Here is a 24,971-nt window from a genome sequence, read left to right as displayed (position 1 = left end):
TTAGAATCAGTTCCAATTAGAATATGTGTATTGGTTCCAAGGCAGAAAAGTGGTAAGGGCTAGGCAATGAGGGTTAAGTGACTTACCTAGGGTCATATAGCTAGGAAGTGTTGGGGGCCCAATTTGAACCCAGGACCTCCCTTCTCTAGACCTGGGTTCAATCCACTGAGCCACCTTGCTGACCCCTATCATTTTAAGTAAGATAAAAAACATTTGCAAAACATGTATTTCTCCCAAATATTTTCAAATAGTTCCTGATTAGCAGGACCAGGCTCCTCTCTGGTCTCTTGCTAGTTGGGTCTCTCACAGGAACCTGGCACGCATTATTAGCTCCATGTCCACAGGTGGGGAGCACTGGCAGATTCTGGTTTCATCATTTTAGACTAGGAAGAGATTTTAATATCCATCTAGTCTAATTTCTTCAGTTTATTAATGAGGACACTATGACCTAGAGATGGAGAAATGACTTGCCCAGGGCCACTTAGTGAGAAATCCATGGTTGTAAGATTGTGATGTTGAGGTTAGAATGAATTGACCTTCCTTTTGTGAAAACCAAGGCTTAAATTTCTCAGGCTTGAAGGATCTCCTTTTGCTTAGGGTTGAGGTATGGAATTGTAGAATCAATCAGCAAATGCTTGCAAAGCATCTACTATGTGCCAGGCATTGGGGATATGATGACAATAGTTAGCTAGCATTTAAATGATAACTTAGAGCTTACAAAATATCACTTTATCCTTATAATATGGGATATAGACAAAGTTATTTCCTCCTTTTCATAGATGAGGAAACTGAGGCGGAAAGTGATGAAGTGACTTGCCTAGGGTCACATAGCTAGGAAGTATCCAAAATTAGATTTGAATTCAGGGCTTCTTGACTTCATTTCCAATGATCTGTGTATTGGGGTACCCCCAATTGCCTCCACCAAAACAGTCTCTGTCTTCAAGGAACTTATATTGTAAAATGGGGGCAACACTAACATTTGTCTTCCTGCGCTGTTGTGAGCATCAGATGAGAAAACATATGTGAGATGCTTTACAAACCTTGAAGAAAAATACATAAATGCTACCTATTATTATCATCAGGAAAACAACACTGGATTTGGGATCACAAGAGCTACCTTTGAATACTGACCACCACTTAGTAGCTGTTGGATCTTGGGCAAGTCATTTCCTTCTCTCTGGAACCTGGTTTCCTCTTGAATAAAAAGAAAGGGTTGGATGATACAACTCTTTCCACTTCTGGCATTTTATGAGTCTATGTGGGGCAACATCCACTCTTAAATGGACTGAGAAAACGGACCTGCCCATGGGCGGTCAGTGATCTTGAGAGATGATGGGTCAGATGATTGGTCAGATGATTGGTCAGATGATTGGTCAGACAAAAGTCTGAAGATCTGGTGAGATGGTAGCTACAGTTTTCTTGGAGCATCACTGGAGAGGTTGACCATTGGAAAGATGAATCAAAACTTGACTGTTTGATTGGACAGTGCCCACATGGCCCCGATGAAATGTAAACAGAGTCTTTAGCCGGTCAGCAAACTGTGCCATAGCTGAATGAGATTTAACTGTTAGCCTCCCAGCTGACCAAAGCCATAGTCAGAAATGGAGTTCCTGAAGTTTGTTAATTCTGCTGATGGGGCATGCTGCCCTTCTTCCTTGTTTAGTGTTTCTTCCCAAGTACGAATAAGCTACCTCTCCCATGGCTGGTTCCCAATGGAGCCTCAGCCTGTGCCCCCTTCCCATAATGATAGCTATAGTAAGAGCTTGTCATATAATTAGCATCGCACCCCGGAAGCCAGGGAGGGAACCAGAGAATATAAGAATGTGGAGCCTCATCCCCAATATGAGACTTTCCAAGACTTCCCAGCGAGTGCCAACAGAAATGACTGAGTGTGGACAGAAGGGGTTGGCCAAGTGCCCTGAGCCTTGTGGGATCTGCTGGGTTGGACTAGAAAAGACCTAGGGACACCACGATGGCTCTGGAAGGATCAAAAGCATTTCCTCATGGAAGAGAGATCAGACTTGTTATACTTGGCCCCAAACAGGCAAACTCAGGGCACCGGATAGAAGGGAGCAAGAAGCAACTTAGCTTTAGTACAAGTAAAACCTTCCTGGGGATTCGAGCCATTCAGAGGTGGAGGAGGCTTCTGGGAGAGGCTTCCTCTCGCGGGAGGCCAGAGCATCGTCATCGCTGTCATGGATTGTAGAAGGCGTCAGTTACAGGTTGGAATCGATGGCCGTGGAGTCTCCCAACCGCTCTGATGTTCTTTGATTGTACTGTGTGCTGGGGCTATCGGCCGGCTGGAATCTCTTCCTTCTGACCCAGAGAATGGTGGGTTTGAGCAGCCTGGCTACACAGAGCTTGTTATACAACCCACATTCCTTAGTTGATAAGGCGCATTCTTTTTCTAGAGGAAAATTCAAGTTGGTCTGTTTATGAATTTAGGAAACATCCATTTTCTACTTTGCTATTAAATGAGAGCATAAAGAGGAAAATCAATCCTTTTTTGTTCATGTTCACTGCAACCAGGATCGAGGATCTGATTTTTCCAAGAGGAAAATGACAGGGGTTATAGATTTAGAAGGAAACAGAGGGCATCTAGTCCAACTTTCACTTTATATAGAGGGAGAAATTGAGGCCTCAAGAGGTCAGATGACTTATCCAAGCTCACCTGGATCATATGTTATAGTGTCATATTTGTACCCAGGTCCTCTGACCCCAAATCCAATGTTCTTTCCATTATGCCTTCCTTCCTTCCTCCTTGGAAAGATGTAGATCTTTGTGAGGGCAAACCTCTTAAAATAAAGAGAGGCAGTGGGGCTAGGAGCCGGCCACTCCCATTTCTGTTGGCAACAAACCTTTCACATATGATTTTAGTCTAATAGTAAAAGCCATGCATGTAGTCAGGTCATCCTCAGTCCTGGGCAGGGTAGGGGGGCCTGACCACCCAGCAGAGGTATCAGATGTCTTCTTTCCCCTCATATTCTTTGGCTCATTATGTCCCCTGCCTTGGCACTCCAAAGGAAAAACTGCTTCAGGTTTAGGCTTTGGCTCAGGTTTGGGACAGGTATTTATTTTATGGGCAGGCAGGTAGCATAGTGGATAGAATGCAGGCCTTGGAGTTAGGAAGCCCTGAGCTCAAATCTGACCTCAGACAGTTACTAGCTGTGTGACCCTGGGTAAGTCACTTAACCATATTTGTCTCAGTTTCTTCATCTATAAAATGAACTAGAGAAGAAATTGGCAAACTACTTTAGTATCTTTGTTAAGAAAACCCTAAATGGGGTCACAAAGAATTAACGTGAGTGAAATGACTGAACATACAAAATTACTTTCTAAAGAAATTTTAAAGAATGACTCAAAGACACATGACTCAGAGTATGCAATGAGAGAATAAAAACAACATTTGATAACAACTTCTCACACAATGGACAGAACACTGGATCTAGAATCTTGAAGTCTTGAGTTCAAATCTAGCCTCACATACTCATTGCACCATTCTCCCAGAGTTCTTGTGAGGATTAAATGAGATAATATTTGTTAAGCACTTCGTGAACCTCCAAGCATTACATTAACATTATCATCATTATATACTTAAACTTCATCAGAACCTAAGGCAGTTTTCAGACCACAAGTGAAGAAATTGAAATTTCACCTTTGCTTGGCACCAGGATCCAGGACTTCTGAGAAGCCAGGTCAAGGACCGAGCTCCTTTCCTTAGGTCAGTGGTATCTGAACTTCTTCCATCTCAGCTCTGCCCATAAGATCCAGGGCTTCTTGACTGATCGAACTCACAAGGATTCCAAGCCTGGACATATCTGTCTGGAGACTGACATATGTTCACTTAAGAGCATGAAAGAACAAACACAAAAAAAGGCAGCCTCAAACCCAGATTCCTTCTTGCCTAGGCAGGACAGATGAGTCAACTGCCATGTGCTCAGCAGGTCTTCATTTCTGATAGAGTACAGAAGGACCATTCCTTTCTCACCTCTCCTGGGAAGTCCCAGGGTTACCTGATGTCACTTGGTGAATAAAAGAAGATGGGGAAGAGAGGTGGAACAGTCCTTTTTTTGAGGTCCATTGAGTCACTGGCTCCTTGGATTCAGCCACCAATGAAGGGAATGCTTCTTCCTCTCAAACCCTCTCAGAGCAAACTCATGAGCTTTTTCTAAATTCAGCCCTTCCTGCTTTTGTTACTCTTCCAGACACTGATTGTGGTTTTTAAATCAGACATTGTCCTCAGTTCTTCACTTCCTCACTCCCATAGATCCAGGCAATTGCCCAAACCTATAAATTCTCTTGTCACATCTCTTGCATCCATCTTTTTCTCTCATATAACCACCACCCTAGTCCAGTCTTCCACAAAATCATTAAACTGTCGGGGGCAGCTGGGTAGCTCAGTGGATTGAGAGACGGGAGGTCCTAGGTTCAAACCCGGCCTCAGCCACTTCCCAGCTGTGTGACCCTGGGCAAGTCACTTGACCCCCATTGCCCACCCTTACCACTCTTCCACCTATGAGACAATACACCGAAGTACAAGGGTTTAAAAAAAATCATTAAACTGTGTGCTGCTTAAGAAGAAGGACCATCTCTTTTCCTTATCTGAATTCTCAGTGCTTAGCATAGTGCCTGACACACAGTAGGCAATTACTGAATGCTTCTTGATTCAAATTGAATTGGATTAGATGCCGTATTGATGATCCTGGAGCAGAGATAATTGCATGCCACCCCCTTGCTCAACAAATTTCAGTGGCTGCCCATTACCTAGAGGCCATACTTTGACATTTAAAGTCCTTTGATGTCTCACCTCACACAGTCTGTTCAGACTGAACAATACTACTCCCCTTTCATGCACTTTATACTCTAATGATGAAGCCAAACTGGTCTACTTACTACTTATTCACACAAGGCATTCCCTCTCCTCCCACGAAGCCTTTGCAGACTATACTCCATAACTCAAATTCTCTCCTTCCTCCTCCCAACTCTTATCTTTAGTTTCCTTTCAAGTCTAGCTCTGGTGCTGCCTCCTATACAAATCCTTTCTTCATCTCACCTGTAAGAATTCTTTCTTGATTATTTCCTTTACCCCAAATTACTTTGTAATTCTGTTACACACACACACACACACACACACACACACACACACACACACACACACACACACACACGCTTGCTTATCCACAATAGTCTCCTCTCCCCCCATCTCTGGAATGTAATATCTTAAAGGAATAGGACTAGTTTGGTTCATCTTTTGGTCTCCAGTACCGAGGACAGCACTTGACATATAGTAGATGCTAATGAGTGCTGATTGAGTTGAATTAACCTGATTCAGAATCTCCTCTACAACATCCATGACAGGGGTAGTGTCAGACCTTGTGCCAGATGTCATAGGGGAGGCAAAGAGGGAATAAAAAATAGCTCTTGACTTTAGCAAGGATCAGGTCTATTGAGCCTAGGACACCTGCATAAAATGACAACTACAAGAAAGTTATAAACATTAGGTTGTTTGGTGCCATGCCTTGTCCATCTTCACCCCACTACCATCTTCTCCTTTAGAAATAGGAACTGGAGGCAAGTTCAGCTGTTGTACATTTCAGACAACAGAACCACAGGATGACCAGTTTTCAGAGCAAGAAGGAACCGTTTATACCTTTTGAGGCACAGAACACACCTTAATATATCCAATGAACAGTCACTCAGCCTTTACTGAGAGAACCTCCAGTTGGGGGGAAGCTCCTATGTCCCAAAGCCATCGACTTTATTTTTGTACAGATAACTATACTGGAATAGATATGCTCTTATCACTTCTGCCTCCACCTTCATGTATTGTTAGCGAAGGTACATTATAATCCTGAGACAAATATCCAGGAACCTATCCACATGGATTATGATGACAATATAGAGGAAGGTGATTCGAGGCAATCCTTTGTCCCAGCTCCCCATCTCTCCTGCTCCATACTAGGATTCTTCTTACTACCAAGGAAAACACAGCTCACTGCAATCATGAATTTCCTACTTTGCCATAAACCAGAAACTTTGCTACTTCCTGGTTCTCCTAAAAATCCCTAAAAATTTGAATCCCCTGCTCTAATCCCTAGATTCTTCTAACATAGTGACAGCTATAGGGTAGGAGATGAGAGGGAACTCTTCTATTAGGCAAAAATTACCATCCTTTGCTCCATGCCATTCCCAGGTTCTCAGGTTTCCAACATGTAGAGTATATCCCTTTCCTGAGACTCAATCTCCCCTTCTCTTTGGGGGAGGGAGAGCAACTTCATTCATTTGCATCAAGGTTAAGATCTTAGTTAGGGGACTGGGTGTCATCTTCTCTGTTCTCTTCTAGCCTGATGGATCTAAGTAGGAAAAGGCTCTGGTAGCTTGTCTAAGTGTTTACTTGTCCAGCCTCCTCTCTTTTGTCCTTCCTGAGGGTCACCCAAATCATTCCTTTGGTTGAGGTGGGGGTGGAAGTCACAGGTTAACAGCCCTCTCAATCCAGAGGGACTTCAAATCACCAAATAATGGCTCTGCCTATTATGGGGAGTTCTCCCAAAGGAATGGAAGGAAAGAAGTACTTTTATCATCAATCCAGGTGGATAGGGCAATGTGATCTTCTCTACTGACTGGCTCTCCACTCCTTCTATATAGCTGTGGGCCAGGACTTTCCTATCTTGAACTGAGGACCAGTAAAAAGATAAGCCAGATAACTCTGGTGACAAGGGGATGGCAGGAAAGAGGAGAGGCTGCTTACATTGAAATATAAGCTCTCTTGTTAGAAGAGAAGATCCTTTGGAGTTAGGATTGTTTCATTCGTTGGATTTCTCTCTACTCTTGATTCTCTACTCTCTTCCACCTCTGCACCAAAATGTTTTTCACCCTGAAGATGCTTCTACAGCCTAGGATCTAATTGCTGAACTCCTGACTGGCACCACTATTTCATGGAGCCATCCATGCTTATTCTACATCCGCCTCTGTTCTTGAGTTTTATGTGTTAACTTCCATTATTCAATTATAAGTACCTTGAGGGCAGGAACTGTCTCTCTTTTTGTATGTATTGCTATCCCTAACACAGCACAGTGCCTGGCACATAGAATGCATATAACAAATACTTTCTGTTTTTTCGTGTGTGTGCTTTTCTATGTCTCTCTGTCTCCCCTCTATCTCCCGTCTCCTTTTCTTCCCTCTCTCCCTTCTGTGCATCTGGAACAAAGCAGGTGCTTGTTGATTGATGGTACTGTTGGCAATATGACTGAGTTGCTTGAAAGGGAGGTGAACTGGGCTGTGGCATGATTCAGAGAACCTATACTGAACATACATTGATCTCATAATCCTCATCATTGCTCCCACCATGGTGGCACATGCTGCTTTGTGCATGATCTACAAGACCCTACCCTAGCCCAGGACCAGCCCATGTTACAGCAACCCAGTGTACCAAAATGCCAATGTATCAATCTTAAACACACTGGAGCCATGTTGCCTGGCCCTTCTGGCTTCTTCCTGACACTCAGAATTTTCTGATGTGAGTAACAGAGCTCACCGCAAACACTGACTCTCTTACTGACTTCTAATGTTCGCTCTTCTGATCTCAACTTCACCAGCCATCAACCCATTTCCCAGCATCCTTAAGTAAGCCCCTTGGAATTGCAGTCAATCAGAGTTTCCTGCAGCTGCTCCCTGCATGGTGAGAGCTATGAAGGGCATCTTTCTACTCTAATGAAAGCACCTGCTCCTCTCTTCCTTCCCTTTTCAGTCCCTTAGCTTCCAAATTTCCTGAAACCAGCAGACAGATGAGACAGTGAGTACTGTGGATCCATGGAAATAATGGATAAGAAGAGGCTGGTCTATGCAGGCTGGGCAATTAGGTGATCAGAGAGCAGATGGGGCTTGAAATGACTTTTAAAGGAAGCCTAGAGAAAGGAGAAAAATTTGAGGACCCAGAGTAAAGGTGTTCCAAGTACAGTAGACATAGAGCACTAAATATGGCAAGTGGGATGAGGGGGACAGCATGAGGACTTAGGTCAAGTCCTAGACCTAGAGTTAAGCAAGAGCTGGGTTTGAATCCTGCCACAGACTCTTACTAGCTGCACAATCCTGGGCAATAAGTATAATAACTAACATTTACTCAGTGCTCTGAAGTTTGTCAGCTACTCATTTAATTGATGTCATATCTCTAGAGCTCAGTTTCCCCACATGTAAAATGAGAGTGTTGGATTTGATGGACTCTAAGGTATTGGCTGTGATTTTCTTGGGGAATTAGGTGCCCCCCTTGCTTGGAGCAGAGGGGTTAATATAATCAAATGCAGCTGTGATCTCACTGATTGGAGAGCTCCCTAAAATGATGCAGGCTCCAAACCATCTCTACCTGTTATATGACTCTTGTCCATGAATCCTAAAAAATACCCTAAAAAGTTTCAATGTCCTGAAGGCCTTCTTTGCTTTCTCCCAACCCAACTAGGAAGATAGAACCCTCCAGCCTGCCATCCACCTGTCATCTACCACTATTCAACTGGTCAGTCAACAAGCATTTCTCTCGCGTATACCATGTGTCAGGCACCGTGCTAAGTGTTGGGGAATCAAAGAAAGGCAAAGACCATTCCTTTCCTCAAGGAGCTTCCATGCTAATGTGAGCCATGAGATCAGCCTGCCTGTCTTTTCTTCCCATTATACAAGTCCTTGATAACGTCCTGATGTCCTTTACTCTTCCCCGTCAGAGCTCCCCATTGGTTATATGTTGCAGCCTACTCACAGCAACCATGCACCTCTCTGTGTGATCCTCATCTTTAGCTTTTGAGGGGAAAGGATATTCTACATCTCATGGTCACATGGGTGACAACAATCAAGAAATCAATGACCAATATCAATAATCAATGTCACTATCAAACATCAATCAATCAATCGTATCGAAAAGATGAACCATTGCTTTCACAGGAAGCATGGGGGTCAATAAAAGATTTCTTCCCGGAGAGCAATTCAGCCTTGTCCCTTTTGTCACTGAGTCCAGATTATTTTCCATCTTAGATTTTGGATCCTGATTAACTTGCCACTGCACAAGCTCTATAGTGGCCCATCTAAATGAATGCCAAACTATGGAAAATAAACATTCTTCCTCCACTTAAGTCTTTGCTTGGGGATGTTCAAGCCAGATTCCTTTGAATAAATACACAGCTCTTCCAGGAGGTCCTGAGATACTCTGGGGTTCCATGAAGTCAGCAGAATGTGGACTTCAAACAGGAACATCTGGAGGACATCACCATCCACAGCCTGGATTCTTCAGTGGATCTCCCTGACTGTCGTGGCAAATACCTTTGGTCAGAATACATCTCCCTGTTTTATGTCTTTCCTTATGTTTAGGACAGAAGAGGTGTTGGGTATTTCTGTTATTACATTCTCTAAGGTAACAAATAATATTCATGTATGGCTAGGAGACACCTTGCTCAGCTTGCTCTACTTTTTAGTAATTAACAAACAATAAGCATAATTTGATCTTGTATTCTTTACTTTTCCCCACTAACTAGAGGATAGTCAAGACCTTTTGTATTGCTGAATATTGCTTGTGAAAGTCTGCTTATTTCCCATTCATGCCCTCATCAAGGATGCTCTGGATTCATGCATAGACCATTCCCATAAAGATGTTCTATAAACAGAAGAGTAACTATATAGTTCAGGAGCTGTTGGTGTTATCTTGATCACTTTGCGGGGATATTAATAGGATTAGAGATTCTCTCCCTTCACCCCCATGTTTTTGGTTTCTTACCTTTCTTCAGATAACTCATATATCAGTTCTTAGAAGCAACATGTCAAAAGTTGATGCTCAAAATATGAAACCCTGAACTTGGAATCAGGAAGATGAGTTTGAATTCTACCTCTGCCATTTACTAGCTGTACCTCTGTTACTAGCCTGAGTCTGTTTCATGAGATGATTCCTGTTGCTGTGCTCAATTCAGAGTTATTGTGGAGCCCAAAATAAACTGAGGCATAGAAAGAGTTTTGTGACCTTTACAATCCAGAATAAATCTCAGTTATTAGTATGAATTCAGGGAGGCAGCAATGGGGTCAAACTCAAAGAGAAAAGGATCCCTGTGGTATGTTTAGAAAATGACAAATTCATGTTATCTATGTTATATTGCATTTCTTATTTATTTTGTTAAACATTTCCCAGTTACCATTTAATCTGGTTATGCCAATACTTAGGAGGTTTTTAGGCAGCTTACACTCCACAAGGACTGAGAGTTTGACATCTCTGGTATAGTGGATAGAGTTGGCCTTGTAACCAGTAAGACATAAATTCAAGTCCTACCTCTAACATATATAGCCTATGTGCCTCTCAACCTTTTGGTGCCACATTTCACAGCATCATTCAGGATAGCTTGAAAGGATAGGAAGACAAGCTTAAAGATAAACAGAACTGTCTTTTTGGTGGTTGTGGGAAAAGAAAAAGGAGGAATACATGAAAACATTATTATAATGAGATGGAAATAAAGTGAGATAGGAAACCTTGAAGATAAAGAGAAGAGCTATCCATTTGAAAGGAATTCATTGAGCTAAATAGAGGTAAATGTCAGGGGATAGAGCATGAAAGACCTGAGTTCAAATCTGACCTCATACACTTACGAGGTGTATGACCTTGGTCAAGTCACAATCTCTGTTTCGGTGTTTTCAACTGTAAAATGGGGATATTAATAGCACCTACTACCTAGGGTTGTTGTGAGGATCAAATGAAAATATTTGGAAAATGTTTGGCACTAGTAGGTATGTTATAAATGCAGAACTCCATCATGTTAAAGCTGGCCATTTAGTTCAGTGTTTACTTAAGCAAGGCTCCCCTCTATAATCACCTGCATAGTCATTCAGTCTAGGCTTGAGGACTTCTGGCGGAGTGTATCTCTACCTCCTGAGGTAGCCCAATCCACTTATTTCAAGACTAAATATGCCTTTGAAGTTCCCACACATGACTCATATTTCTCCCTCCAGGACCATGTAGAGTAGGGCTAACACTCCACTCCACAAACACTTATAGTCGTACCTCTTCATTTTTACTAGATAACTCAAGAGTGTAAAATGAAGCATCTTATAGAAAGGTACTCTCTTCCTCTCTCTTTTGAGAGACTTGGGACGTGGGTGGTGTTGGAAATGGTAGCATAGCTCCTGGTACAGAGTAAATACTTAATAAATGTTCTGTCTCTCTACTTTTATTTCTACCCATCCATCCATCCATCTGCCCACTCTCCCACCGAACCACACATCCATCCATCTATCCATCCATCCATCCATCCATTCATCCATCCATCCATCTATGTATGTATATATCTATCTTTTAGCAAACAAATCTCAACATCCCATTCATCTTCATTGGGAATGTATGTTGAACTATCAGGAATTGGGTTCATTTATTGGGTCCACTGCTAGCCTTTCCAAAAGAGAGGGGATGAGAACTAGAAAGGAGGCTTTGTTCAAGCTTGTTCCCATTGTGAAATCCTCAGAGGACTCCTGGTCTGTTTTGTCTCACTGTCAGCTCTGTCCCCCAGGAATAGTATCTTGGTCATATTTATCATTTTTTCAGAAAGGGCCTGTCTTAGGTTACTTAGCCTGAACAAAGGAGTCTACTTTGACTCCCAGCATTTGATTTTAGCTCTGTGAAGTCTGTGAGGGATGAGCTGGAAGCAGTGGGAACACAGGCTCTTGAATAATTTCAAAGGATAATTAAGCTTCCCATTCCAGAAGAACTATGGTCTGTGTCCAATGTCTGGACTGCTCTTCTGAAGTAATGAGGAAGCTTGGGGATGACAAGTGTAAGAGGGAGATGGCAACCGAGGGAGGGCTCAGGTGCTTTTATTTTCCTTGGCTTCTCTTGGATGTCATAATGGAGAATGGGCTGGTGTAAGCCTGTTCATCAGAAATAAGAGCTCAACTGCCTCAAAGCAAATGAAAAATTCTCTTCTGCATTGATAATGCCTTTGATCTGAGATGAAGCCCATTCGTGTGGAACAATTTGGTAAGTAAGAGGCAAATATAGAATTGGGGCCCTCTTTTACATTAGCCACAGACTGTATTTAGGACTGATACCCATGACAGGGCAGAGAGGAGAGAACTTCAAGAAATGTCCTCATACCTCCTCCCTGGAATATTCTAGATGTCATGAGACCACACAGAATCTCTGTGCTGGAAGGGATGCCAGTGGCCATCTTCTTGCCAGGCATTTTTTTAAACCCTTGTCTTCTGTCTTGGAAGAATGACAAGGGCTAGGCAATCAGGGTTAAGTGACTTACCATGGGTCACAAAGCTAGGAAGCTTCTGAGGCCAGATTTAAACTCAGGATCTCCAGTCTCCAGGCCTCGTGCTCTATACACTGAACCACCTCACTGCCCGCTTTCCAAGCGTTCCTAACCATCTTTCTGCCATAGTTCCCTTTGGTTGCCTGGTGATTCCTATGAATCCTTTCTCAGAAAAATTTTCTTAAATGCATAAAACAAAATACTTAGGATTACAAAGAAACAAGAGGTTAGTGGAAATATGGGTGTGATTTTCTCTCTGTTCACTTACAGAGACCCCCTGCAATCTGTCCAGGGACACGTTGGTGGGGATCGGCAATACTCAGATTAACAACTTCCACTCTAAAGCATAAGTGGCAAGTGGTCAATTAGGCTCTGTTTGGATACCTCTGGTGAGGAGAAACTCACTGCCTCCCAAGGATGCTCATTTGTTCTACTTTGGGGTAACTGCAATCATTAGAACAGTGTTCCTGACATCAAACCCAAGATTTCTCTTACCACATCTCATGCTGATTACTTCTAGAACTATTCTCTTGGATCAAGCAACCCAACTTCTTCCATCTGACAACCCCTGAAATACCCAGTGCTCCATTTTTGGTCTTTTCTCCAAAACTCCAGCTCCTACTCAAGTCTCTCTTTTCTATATCTTTTCCAACCTATGGCACCTAGAACTTGGTAGTTGCAATCTATCCATCATTGGTCAGAATCTAGAGTGATTAGACCTGGACACTCTGCAGGGGCAGTACTCTCTCTCAGGGAGCCACTGCCTCCAACATCAACCCACGGCTTCTCAGTTCCCCCAGGGAAGAATCAATCTATCTATCTATCTATCTATCTATCTATCTATCTATCTATCTATCTATCTATCTATCTATCTAGTTCAAAGGGAGGTATGTGGGTCAGTCTTCCTAAAACTGTTTTCCATGAGCCCCTAATGGCAAGCTTCCCTTTTCCAGTCATCCAGTAGACATAATTAGTTTAAAACAAATGAATTTTTATAGCATACAAGGTGGCACAAGGGAAGTATAATTTTAAAACTTTGCCTTAATAACTATGATGTACACTTTCCAGTGACAGCAAGAAAACTAGACACAAATTTAGAATATAATGATAGTGAAGCACACATGGAGAGAACATCTGTAATTAAGCCAGCTCCTCCCTCCAGTACAGCAGGGCTCAATAATGTGCTTTCTCAAGGACTCCTCTTGCTAGTGCTTTTTCCTCTCTTCTTGCTATCAGGGTACATGCTTGAAGTTGCTTCCTTCCTTGAAGCTTGTAGAAGCCTTGAGGTGGTACAATGGATAGAGCTCTGTGAAGCAGCTAGGTGCCACCATACTGCATAGAGTGCTGGGGCTAGAATAAGGAAGAGCTGAATTCAAATCTGACCTCCAACACTTACTAGTTGTGTGATCCTGGGCAAGTGACTTGACTTCTGCCTCAGTTTCCTTACCTGTAAGATGGGGATAATGATAGCACCTTCCTTCCAGGGTTATTGTCAGGTCAAATCAGGTAATATGGTCTATAACATAGTATCTGGCATATAGTAGGTGCTTAATAAATACTTATTGCCACCAACTTCCAACCTCAAATCTCAATAGTCTCTTTGCCCATCAATCTGGACAACAGAAATCTCCACAACCTACTGGATTCAGTTTTTTCTGATGTATGAGTAGTTCTTCTGTAAGATTCCATGAACCAAGGGGAAAAGAGGAGAGTGAAAATCCCCATCTCCTCTGCCCCCTGGTAGAAATAGAGTCACCATCCACATAGTTACTCTGTTTGGCAATGCCTCAATCTCTTAAACTTTCTAATTATGTCCAGGACTTGGAAGGTAGCTTTTTAAAGACCTCCAGGGACATGGCTAACTCTACAGCCAACTGACAGCTGCCCTTTCAATTCAAAAAGAAAATTTCTTCACCCTTTCTAAAAGGATGACAGGAAGTTGACTTGTCTTTGTACTTTGCAAGCATAATTATTTCTGGTTCTCTCTGTTAGCTGCTCCATGTTTTCTGTGCTGACACCAAGTAGCTGTTGGGAGGAGGGGAAGGTAGAATGAAACCTCCTCAATCCCTACACTTTCCTTCTAGCTTAATATTTGCTGTCCCTCAGAAAATCAACCTGGGTCCTTTTAGGTGAAGTTGATATTCCCTTTTCTGGAGAGCTTGCTAGTAAGTTGGCGAGGTTTAGGCATGGTTCTTTTTCTTTTTTCTTTTTCTACCCTTACCTTCTGTCTTAGAATCGATACTATATATTGGTTCCAAAGCAGAAGAGTGGTAAGGGCTAGGCAATGGGGTTAAGTGATGTGCCCAGGGTCACACAGCTAGAAGTGTCTGAGGCCAGATTTGAACTCAGGACCTAAGCCTGGCTCTTTATCCACTAAGCTACCTAGCTGTCCCCTCAAACATCATTCTTTAGAGTGACTTCCCTAGGACCTAGACTGAAAAGATCCAATACAATTCAAACGCCTCTACTTGCTTTGAGAATTTGTTAGCTTTTTTTGCTTGCCTCTTTATACCAAGTCAAGGAAGGAATCCCTTCAAACTGTTAAATCCTTTAGCTGTGACTATTTGCATGATGGTCTTTGACTGTCAGAAGCTATAAAAAATTATGAGTCTTATATAGAAGGTCTCATAGTTACTCCAAAAATTTGGCCAAACTCTCATGAGGACGAAGAATTCCCATTATTCTGGTTGGGATGCTCATTTGAATGGACAGTCTATAGACTCTATATACTCATCAGTGCTAGACCCTGAAAATAAATAATGAACTAGGTATAGATTTACATAAAAGGATGAAAGAAGACCGAGTTGCCTTTGAAAAACTGTAACCATCTTAATGACCCCCCAAGCTCCTCCCTGAATTTGAAGCCTTTTTAACATTAATCATCTTCCAGGGATGTTAGATGATTTTGAACCACAGAACATGCTTGACTCAAAGAATTGCAATTGAAGATCACCCAAAGGGCAATGGAGAGGCACATATGAGAAGGAATAGGATGGAACTACTTCTAAATGAAGAATTATGAAGCTGATATAATAGAATACCAGCAGAGTAATTGGTGACTGAAAGAAGCGCCATTATATAGTGAGAAAAAAATGATAACTGATAGCTTGCAATATGTATGGATATCAACCAATCGACAAGTAAACATTAAATGTTGACTATGTGCAACAGGTGCTAGAAATACAAACACAAAGAGGAAATGGTCCCTGTTGTGTGAATTAAATGTCTAGGAGGTGGCCAACCTAGTCCAATCCCAGAAGACTCACCCCAGTGGATGGACAGAGTAGTCACAGAGTCACCTGGCCGCCATGGAGGCCAGGGGCCAGTAGAAGGATCTGGAGGAAGAGCTTAGACGAGGCCTGAAAAGTCAACATGGGAAGCTTCTGGCACTCTTGGCTCCCTGGTCTCACTCTCTTGGCCATCCTCTGAGCTCATTCTCTCTGACTCTTTAAGTTAGAAAGGCTGGAAATCTTTTTTCTCTCTTTCTTTCTCTTTATTAATAATTAATTTATACATTTAGTATGAAGCCTTCAAGGCTAATCTTGATTCATAACATTGTCCTCAAGGAGTTTACTTTCTATGATACCTGTGAAATGTCAAGAGGAAGTGTGAGTGGTCACCTTGCCGATCCAGAGGAAGTCCACCTTGCTGGACCCCCTGTGGCAAAGTGATGGATGGGAGGGATAGGGGTCACATAGCACGAGCAGGCATGGATGGATTGCTATCTGCCTCACTGGAGGGCATATCTACATGGAAGAGTTCAGAAGCCCACTGAGCGAGTGCTGGAGGCACATTGTTGACAATGAAATCACAGCCTACCAAATGCCTGAGCTGTTGTTAACACACTGTCTAGTCACATCCCGTTTGTGAGCTCCTTGAAGGCAGGGACTCTGGTTTATTTATTGATATGTGAGTTCCACGTCCCCCATTCCCGTGCCTAGCCCTGGGCTTTACTTATAGCAGGCATTACATGACTAATGTTTATAATTGAAGACCCTTCCTGGGCTCTGTTCCTTCTAAGTCATCCTTTTCCTTTTCATCTTTCAGAGTGTGAAAGGGGAACTTGTGATGTAACCATGAGTAAAGGGGGAACGGTGGGGAGGGAGTGAGGCTGATGAGCTGAATTACACAAGTGGGTGTCAGGCTTCTTGCCGATAACATATTCTGGGATCTCAGGTGAGTTCTGGAATCTGATTCATCTTTTTTCCCAGAGGATGTGGCCCCAAATAGACCCTCTGATCTTCATTGATGAGATTTTGAAATTGCTTATGACTTAATAGAAAGAGGACTGACTTTGGAGACGCAGAGCTCAGTTGCTCAGTTTATAGCCTGTCGTGGGCACTGACTATTTGGATCAAGAATGAGGAAAACATTCCTTCTCTCTGAGCTTTGGCTTCCTCATCTGTAAAATGAGAACAACAACAAAAAACCAAAACAACACCACCGGCACTGTCTGCTGTCTTCATGGACTAGAGAAAGAGACTGACTGTGGATTATGGATGACTTGGATTCAAATGCTGCCTCTGCATTCCATTTGCCATGTAACCATAGGGAAGCCCCTGAACTTAGTGCTGAAAGACTCATTTGCAGACAAGTAGCCGCTTTGCATCAATGAAGGGAGTTTCCTGCATTGATGAGATGCCAGGCAAGGACACCTCCAAAAAGACGTCTATGGGTCCTGTTGTGAGCTAGTAGAATGCAATGCATAAAGAGAAGCAGCCCTGGATTGAGTCTCCCCTTCTGACACTTAATATTTTGGGCCTCTGGGCAAGTCAATTAACTTCTCAGTCCCCTGGCCAAGACTCCAGGGCCAGTCCACCATTCACTGTAGCACCTTGGCCATATGTGTTCTTTACAGGTATGTATGACATGTAAACTATATGTTGACTTTTTATTTGAGCCCATTTTCACCAGAGATCCTATATGTACCAGAATGTACGCATTCCTGCTTTAGAGGGCAATGGCTCATGCCAGTGATTCTTGCTATATCTGCTTAGTAAATGCCCTTTGCTCAAATATAATCAAGACTCCTGGCTGATTATCAGTGGGAAGCCCAGAGGGCAGGGCTTGTGACTATTGGTCCTCATTAGAAATTTCAGCCCTTCAGTTGAACTCCAACTAGTTTTCAGTCACATTTGAGGCCCCAGCCTACCAAAACCTGTTCAAATTGGTGAAGTTTTCTGGCAGGGATACTACATTGGGGCTTTTGTGAGGCAGAAGAGAGGAAAGAATGTCTTTTTGCCACTAGAGATAGTATGAATGGAGGTCCCTCCCATAGTGGGAAATAGATCATAGAGTTCAGGGTACAGCAAGATGTCCAGTTCTCTTCTGTGGGCCTCAGTTTCCTCACCTGTAAAGGGATAAGGTAAGTTAAAAGGATCTCTAAAGTCCCTAAATCAAGTGATCTGAATACTTTTGTTATTTGATGATCCTAGAAATTGTAGCCTTTAGCTTGTTAGAAGAGTAGACTCATAAGTTCATACAATTGAGAACATCTGGGACTGAGTGCGAGCTATTAACAAGTTTGAATGAATCCAAACTGAAGCAGAAAGCTGAGAATTAAAGGAGCAAATTCCAATTTGAAAAGATCTCTGGGGCAAGATGTGAGAGAGCACAAAACAGTTCTCCTTTTGGTGACTTAACACTATCCCAGCAGAGAGGTAGCAATCCCAGGGACAGAATGGAGATAAACAGGAGGTAAACGATGTATGACACATTAACAATGTTCATGATTTATTTCTGAACTCCAACCCTCTGACAAGATTTTCAAGTCAGATCCAATACTCATTCTGAAAGCATTTCACGTTGGCAGCCGACAAGTGGAGCCCTGGCTGCTTTTGGAGGGACCTCTGGGAAATCTCAGCTGATTGCAGGAGGAAGCAATTCCTGTTACCTAGTGAAGGGAATAACCGTCAGAGGCAAGATTAAACCATTTACTTTATTTACAGATTTCAGTTGTCTCTGTCCGGAAATGGAGAAAGTCCTCTGGTAAAAATGTCCACATAAAACTAGAAGATACAAGGATAGATTGGGGGGTTCCAGGACCAATCTACTATCTTGAATCTCATGTGAAGTCATGACAAGAGGATTTTGGAAAGATTTACTTATTTGGCTTTTTGTTACTAGAACCCCAGAACATTGGATGGTCCAGTCAGGATCTCTTGACCAGAAAGATTAAGAGCTGGGAGTCAGTCCCAACCATCCTGGATCTCCATTTAAAACAATTCCAGGAGCTAGTAAATTTTGAGCTCCTTGGTCATTGAATCATAGATTTGAGGTGTTTTTTAGTGATACTTCATTAACAAATTACCCCAGCCAACACTGGTTCAAAACCTTTGTTTTGGAGCTGTTCAATAAGAGCTGGAATCTACCAAGATAATATAACCTCTTCTGGTGGATGGCAAGTGAGAAGAGTGGGATATACCCAAGTATTTGGCTTTCAAACCAGAAAATCAAGGGTCAGAGATGAGAAACAGGGCATGAAAGGAAGAGATTGATATAGGACTCATAACTTCAGAGCTGCTAAGGACCTTTTGGATTCATCTAGGCCAACCCTATCATTTTACATTTGAAGAAACTGAAGTTCAGAGAGACCAAGGGAAATGCCTGATATCACACAGTAGGAAATGCTGGAGATAGAATTTAAAACTAGGAATTTTTGGGGTAGCTGGGTAGCTCAGTGGATTGAGAGCCAGGTCTAGAGACGGGAGGTCCTAGGTTCAAATCCGGCCTCAGGCACTTCCCAACTGTGTGACCCTGTGCAAGTCACTTGACCCCCATTACCCATCCTTACCACTCTTCCAGCTATGAGCCAATACATAGAAGTTAAGTGTTTAAAAAAATTAAAAAAAATAAAAGTAGGGATTTTCTGCTTTACATCTAGAAATCCTTCCTTCATGCCCCCATTGAATACTACTGAGAGGTTGTGGGGTTTTAGAGAAGAGCATCTCAAGATATCTGGTTTTGAATCCTGACTCCAGAGCTAAGATGGTAGAGTAGAAGAAGCAGTTCTTTCTTTTCCAAACAACTTTAAAATAATGACTCAAATAGAATTCTAAAGGGCCAGAGACAACAAAATGTTGCAGTGAGATATTTTTCTAGCCTAAGTCAACTTAGGAAGTCTGAAGGAGAGGTCTGTGACACTAGAGTGGGAGCTGGCCCAGAGTCCAAGTGGCAGCAAAACCAGATGTGGGCCTTGGAGGTAGCAACAGTAGTAGTAATAGCTTTGGGTACTCTTAAGCCAGAGATGGTAAGAGGATCTGGCAATAGGTCAGAAAGAGATTAGAGGGGACTCCTGTGCTAGTACTGGATATGTCACTGATGAGTAATCTTATTACCTAATACTCATTTTTGGGTTATAGTTCCAGGGAAGAGAGGAATACTTTTGGTCAAAAGGAACGAGGGGGCATAAAGAGCAGTATTGTTTGTGGCTGCAGGGGATCAGGGGCCCTTCCTGAATAGGGACTAAAGTGCAGACCAGGAGAGCAGTGACCAAACCTCTGCCTGGATCACACTGCCTGGGAAGCACTGAAAACTTCCAACCCCTCAGAAGTAGTTCTGAATTTAACAATGTGAAAAGACTGATGCTTGAGATTGTGCCCCTTTATTTACATATTTCAGTTGTCTCTGTCTTGAAATAGAGAAAATCCCTAAGTAAAAATACCCAAATAAAACTAGGAGATACATGTCTACCCCAGAAATAGAACTTAACTTTAGCATAAAAAATTCAAAGTCAAGAAATAGGCTGGAAAAATGAGTAAGCAATGAGAAAAAGAAATTGACTATAAAATTACTTTGGTGTCAGGGAAGACCAAGATAAAAACTCAGAAGAAGAAAAAGATGTTAAAACAGCTACAAGTAGAGTCTTGTAGGAAAAAAAAGTGAATTGTACATAAATCCAGCAAGAATTCCTGAAGGAAAACCCTAAAAATGATTTCCAAAATGAAATTAATGGTGGAAGAAAAACTGGGAAAATAAATGACAGAAATATGAGAAAATTATGAAGAACCAATTGACAGCTTGGTAAAAGAGGCACAAAAATACTGAGGAAAATAAAACTTTAAAAAAGTAGAATTAACCAAAGGACAAAAAAGGTACAAAACTTTACTGAAGAAAAGAACTCCTGAAAAAAAATTGGCCAAATGAAAGAGGTAAAGAAGCTCACTGAAGAAAAAAAATTAGTTAAAAATAGAATCGGGTAAGTAGAGGATAATGACTCCATGAGACATCAAGAGACAAAAAAATAAAGTCAAAAGAATAAACAAATAGAAGAAAATGTGAAATATATTATTGGAGAAACAACAGCCCTGGAAGATAGATTGAGGAGAGATAATTTAAGAATTATTAGATTAACTGAATGTCATGATAAAAAGTCTAGACCTTATGTTTCAAAAAATTATAAAGGAAAAGTGCCCTGATAATCTAGTACCAGAGGATAAAATAGAAATGGAAAGAATCCACTAAATATCTCCTGAAAGAGATCCCAAAATGAAAACTTCCAGGAATATTATAGCTAAATTCCAGAGCTTTCAGGTCAAGGAGAAAACACTGTAAGCAGCCAGAAAGAAACCATTCAAATCCTATGGAGCCATAATCAGGATGACACAAAGTTGAACAGCTTCCTCATTAAGTGAGTGGAAGGTTTGGAATGTGATATTCCAGAAAGCAAAGGAACTAGGATTACAACCTTGAATAACCTACCCAGAAAAGTCAAGTATAATCCTTCAGGGGGGAATGTATATTTAATAAAATAGAGGACTTTCCAGTATTTCTGATGAGAAAAGTTAGACATTTAAATTGTCCAGACTAACAGAAGAGGAAATAGAATACTTAAATAAACATATCTTATAAAAAAAAAGATTGAACAAACTATCATTTATCTCCCTAAAGAAAAAAATCCCCAGGACCAGATGGATTCATAAGTGAAATTTGCCAAACATTTAAGGAACAATTAATTCTAATACTACATAAACACTTTGAAAAAAATATGTAAAGAAGGAATTCAAATAAATTCTCTTCATGACACAATTATGGTTTTGATACCTAAACCTGTAAGAGCAAAAAACAGAGAATGAAAACTATAAGCCAGTTTCCCTAGTGAATATTGATGCAAATACATTAAATTAAATTCTGGGAAGGAGATTACAGCAAAATTTCAAAAAGATCATACACTACGACCAAGTAGGATTTATACCAGAAATGCAGGGCTGGTTCAATAGTAGGAAAACCATAGGTATAACTGACCACATAAGTAACAAAAACAAAAAAATCATACGATTACCTCAATAGAGGCAGAAGGTTTTTGACAGAATACAGTACCTATTCTTATGAAAAACAATAGAAAGTATAGGAATCCTAAAATGACAGGTAGTCTAAAACATAAAACCTAGAAAATCTCAAACCAAGAACAAGCATTGTTGTTAATGGAGATAAGTGAGAAGTTTTCTCAATAAGATCAAGGATGAAGCGAGGATGCCCATTATCACCACTATTATTCAATGCTATATTAGAAATGCTAGTCTTAGCAACAGCACAGACAAAAGAAATTGAAGGAATAAAAATAGGTAATGAAGAAATAAAACTCTCACTATTTACAGATGATATGATGGTATATTTAGAAAACACTAGATTATCAACAAAAAACTAACTGAAACAATGAATAACTTGAGCAAATAAAAGCACAATTCTATTTATAATAATTGCAAACATTATAAAATACTTGGGAGTCTACATGCCAAGACAAATTCAGGGACTGTAGGAACACAGTTAAAAAACACTTTTTACACAAAGAATATATTAATTTGTTCAGTCATTTTCAGTTGTCTCTGACTCTTTGTGTTCTCATTTGGGATTTTTTTGGCAAAGATATTAGAGAAGTTTGCCATTTCCTGCTCCAGTTCATTTGACAGATGAAGAAACTGAGGCGCATAGGGGTTAAGTGACTTGCTCAGGATCATAGAGCTAGGAAGTGTCTTAGGCCAGATTTGGGCTTTGGTCTTCCTGACATCAGACCCAGTGCTCTCTACATTGAACCAAAATTGATTGCTCATGTGTAGGTCAAGTCAATATAATAAAAATGACAATGCTACCTAAATTAATTTTCTTATTCAATGCTATACCAAACAAATTACCCAAGAAGAGAAAAAAAATAGTGAAATTAATCTGGAAGAATAAAAGGTCAAGAATAGTTAGGGAATTAATGAAGAAAATGTGAAGGAAGGTGGCCTGGCCATACCAGATTTTAAACTGTCTTGCAAAGTGGTAGTAATCAAAACAACATAGACTGGTTAAAAAATAGAGTGGTAGATCAATGGAATAGATTAGGTACACAATACATGCCATAGTAAATGACTATAATAATTTAATGTTTGATCAACTCTCAAATCTAAATTCTGAGGGCAAGAACTCACAATCTGAAAAAAAAATTGCTAGGAAAATTAGAAGGCAGTTAGTCAGAAACTAGACATAGATCAATATATCAAACTATATGCAAAAATAAAGTGAAAATGATGAAATGATTTAGACATAAAGGATAATTCATGAGTAAATTAGGGAACCATGGAAAAATTAGATCTATGGATAAGGGAAGAGTATCTGACCAAATAAGAGAGAGAAGATCATAAGAAGTAAAAGAGATTAAAAGAGATTATTTTGATTACATGAAATTAAAATGGTTTTGCACAAACAAAACCAATGTAGTCAAAAGTAGAAGGAAATCAGGAGACTGGGAGGGAGGATTTACAACAAGTTTCTCTGTTAAAGGTCTATTTCTCAACTATAAAAGGAACTGGGAAAATTTATTAAAAAATGAGCCATTTTCCAATTAAGAAACGATCAAAGGATATTAATTAACAGGCAGTTTTCAGAAGAAATCAAAACTATCAATAGTCATATAAAAATGCTCCAAATTACTATTGAGTAGAGAAATTCAAATTAATAAAACTCTGAGGTACTGCCTTATACCTATCAGATTGGCTAATGGATAAATGCTGTAGGGGTGTGGAAATTGGTACATCCATGCATTATTGGTGGAATTGTGAACCATTTCAACCATTCTGAAGAACATTTCCAGAATTATGCCCCAAAGGCTATAAAACTATCTATACTTTTTGACCCAGCAATATCATCACTAAGTTTGTGTCCCAAAGAGATCAAAGGAAAAGAAAAGGGACATTATTGTACAAAACCATTTATAACATCTCTTTTTGTGATAGTGAAGAATTGGAAATTCAGGGGATGCCCATCAATTGGGGAATGGCTGAACAAGTTGTGGTATATGATTGTGATGGGATCCTATTGTGCAATTAGAAATGATGAGCAAGATGATTTCAGAAAAACCTGTGAAGACTTGTATGAACTGATGCAGAGTCAAGAAAAGAGTATTTACAGAAACAGCAATATTGCCACAATGATCAATTGTAGAAGATTTAGCTACTCTGATATAGACGTTGATCCAAGAAAACTTAAAAAGACTCATGATGAAAAATGTTATTCACCTCGAGAGAGAACTGAAGGCATCTTGAGTACAGATTGAAGCAGATTTTAAAAACCTTTTTCTTTTAATGTGGCTAATATGAAAATTTGTTTTGCAAGGCTTCACATGTATACCTAATGTCATATTGCTTGGCTTCTGAATGGGTAAAGAAGGGGCTGGAAGGAGGGAAAAATTTAGAAACTAAAAGCAAATAAAAATTTAAAAAACCTTGACTTCGGAGTTTGTCAGCCTTGGGATCATTCTGGCTGAACCACTTTCTTCTCTTAACCTCAGTCTCCTCATCTGGGAAATAATTAGAGGAATACGTGTGTGTGTGTGTGTGTGTGTGTGTGTGTGTGTGTGTGTGTGTGTCTATTTGGATGTAAATTCCTTGAAGGCAGGGGCTGTTTTTCTTTTTTCTTTGTATCAGAGGGTCTGGCATATCTTAAGGGCTTAATAATTACTTATTGATTCATTTATTGCATAGAGATAGTTTGCCAATATGGATGACATCTTAGTACCAGACCTCTCTGGCCCCCACCTCCAAATCCTCCTCCTTGTCATCGCCTCCTCTCCATATATATATATATATATATATATATTCTACCTCACAAGGTTATTGAGAGGATCACCAGAGATGATGTGTTCTGCAAATCTTAAAGTGTCAATGTCAGGCAATATTATGACATAAATAAATAAAATCCAAATCAAAACAAAACAAGAGAAAATAACTGATTTACATTGCAAAAGGAATAACTTTTATTCCATTAACATGCATTAAATGCTTGATCTGAATTTGTGCTGAGCTGTGAGGATCCTAAGACATTAGCATTCCTTCTACTGTCAAGGACTCTATATTCTACTGGAAGAGGGAAGGACACTTGTTTACAATGATAAATAAATATCAGATATAGATAAAGAGAATTCTAAATGCTAGTGAGAGGCAGGGGTAGGGAGATGGAGGGTCTTCGCAGAGAGGGAGGGACTGGGCTCCCCTCTCTTTCATAGATTTTAAGCAGAAGCAGGAGGACCATTTCTTAGGTGTGTTATAAGGAGAAATTCCTTTTGTCAATAGATAGGACTAGCTGACTGCTCAGCTGCCTAACAACTTGAATTCTGCAAGTCTGTGATGAATAGTCCTGGAGATCAGAATAGGACTGGCTTATATATAAGCCAGTCCTGTTAATATATATATATATATATATATATATATATATATATATATATAT

The sequence above is a fragment of the Gracilinanus agilis genome, chromosome 4 (genome assembly GCF_016433145.1).
Source record: "Gracilinanus agilis isolate LMUSP501 chromosome 4, AgileGrace, whole genome shotgun sequence".
In the NCBI taxonomy this organism is placed as follows: domain Eukaryota; kingdom Metazoa; phylum Chordata; class Mammalia; order Didelphimorphia; family Didelphidae; genus Gracilinanus; species Gracilinanus agilis.
Note: the sequence above shows the minus strand (reverse complement) of the source record.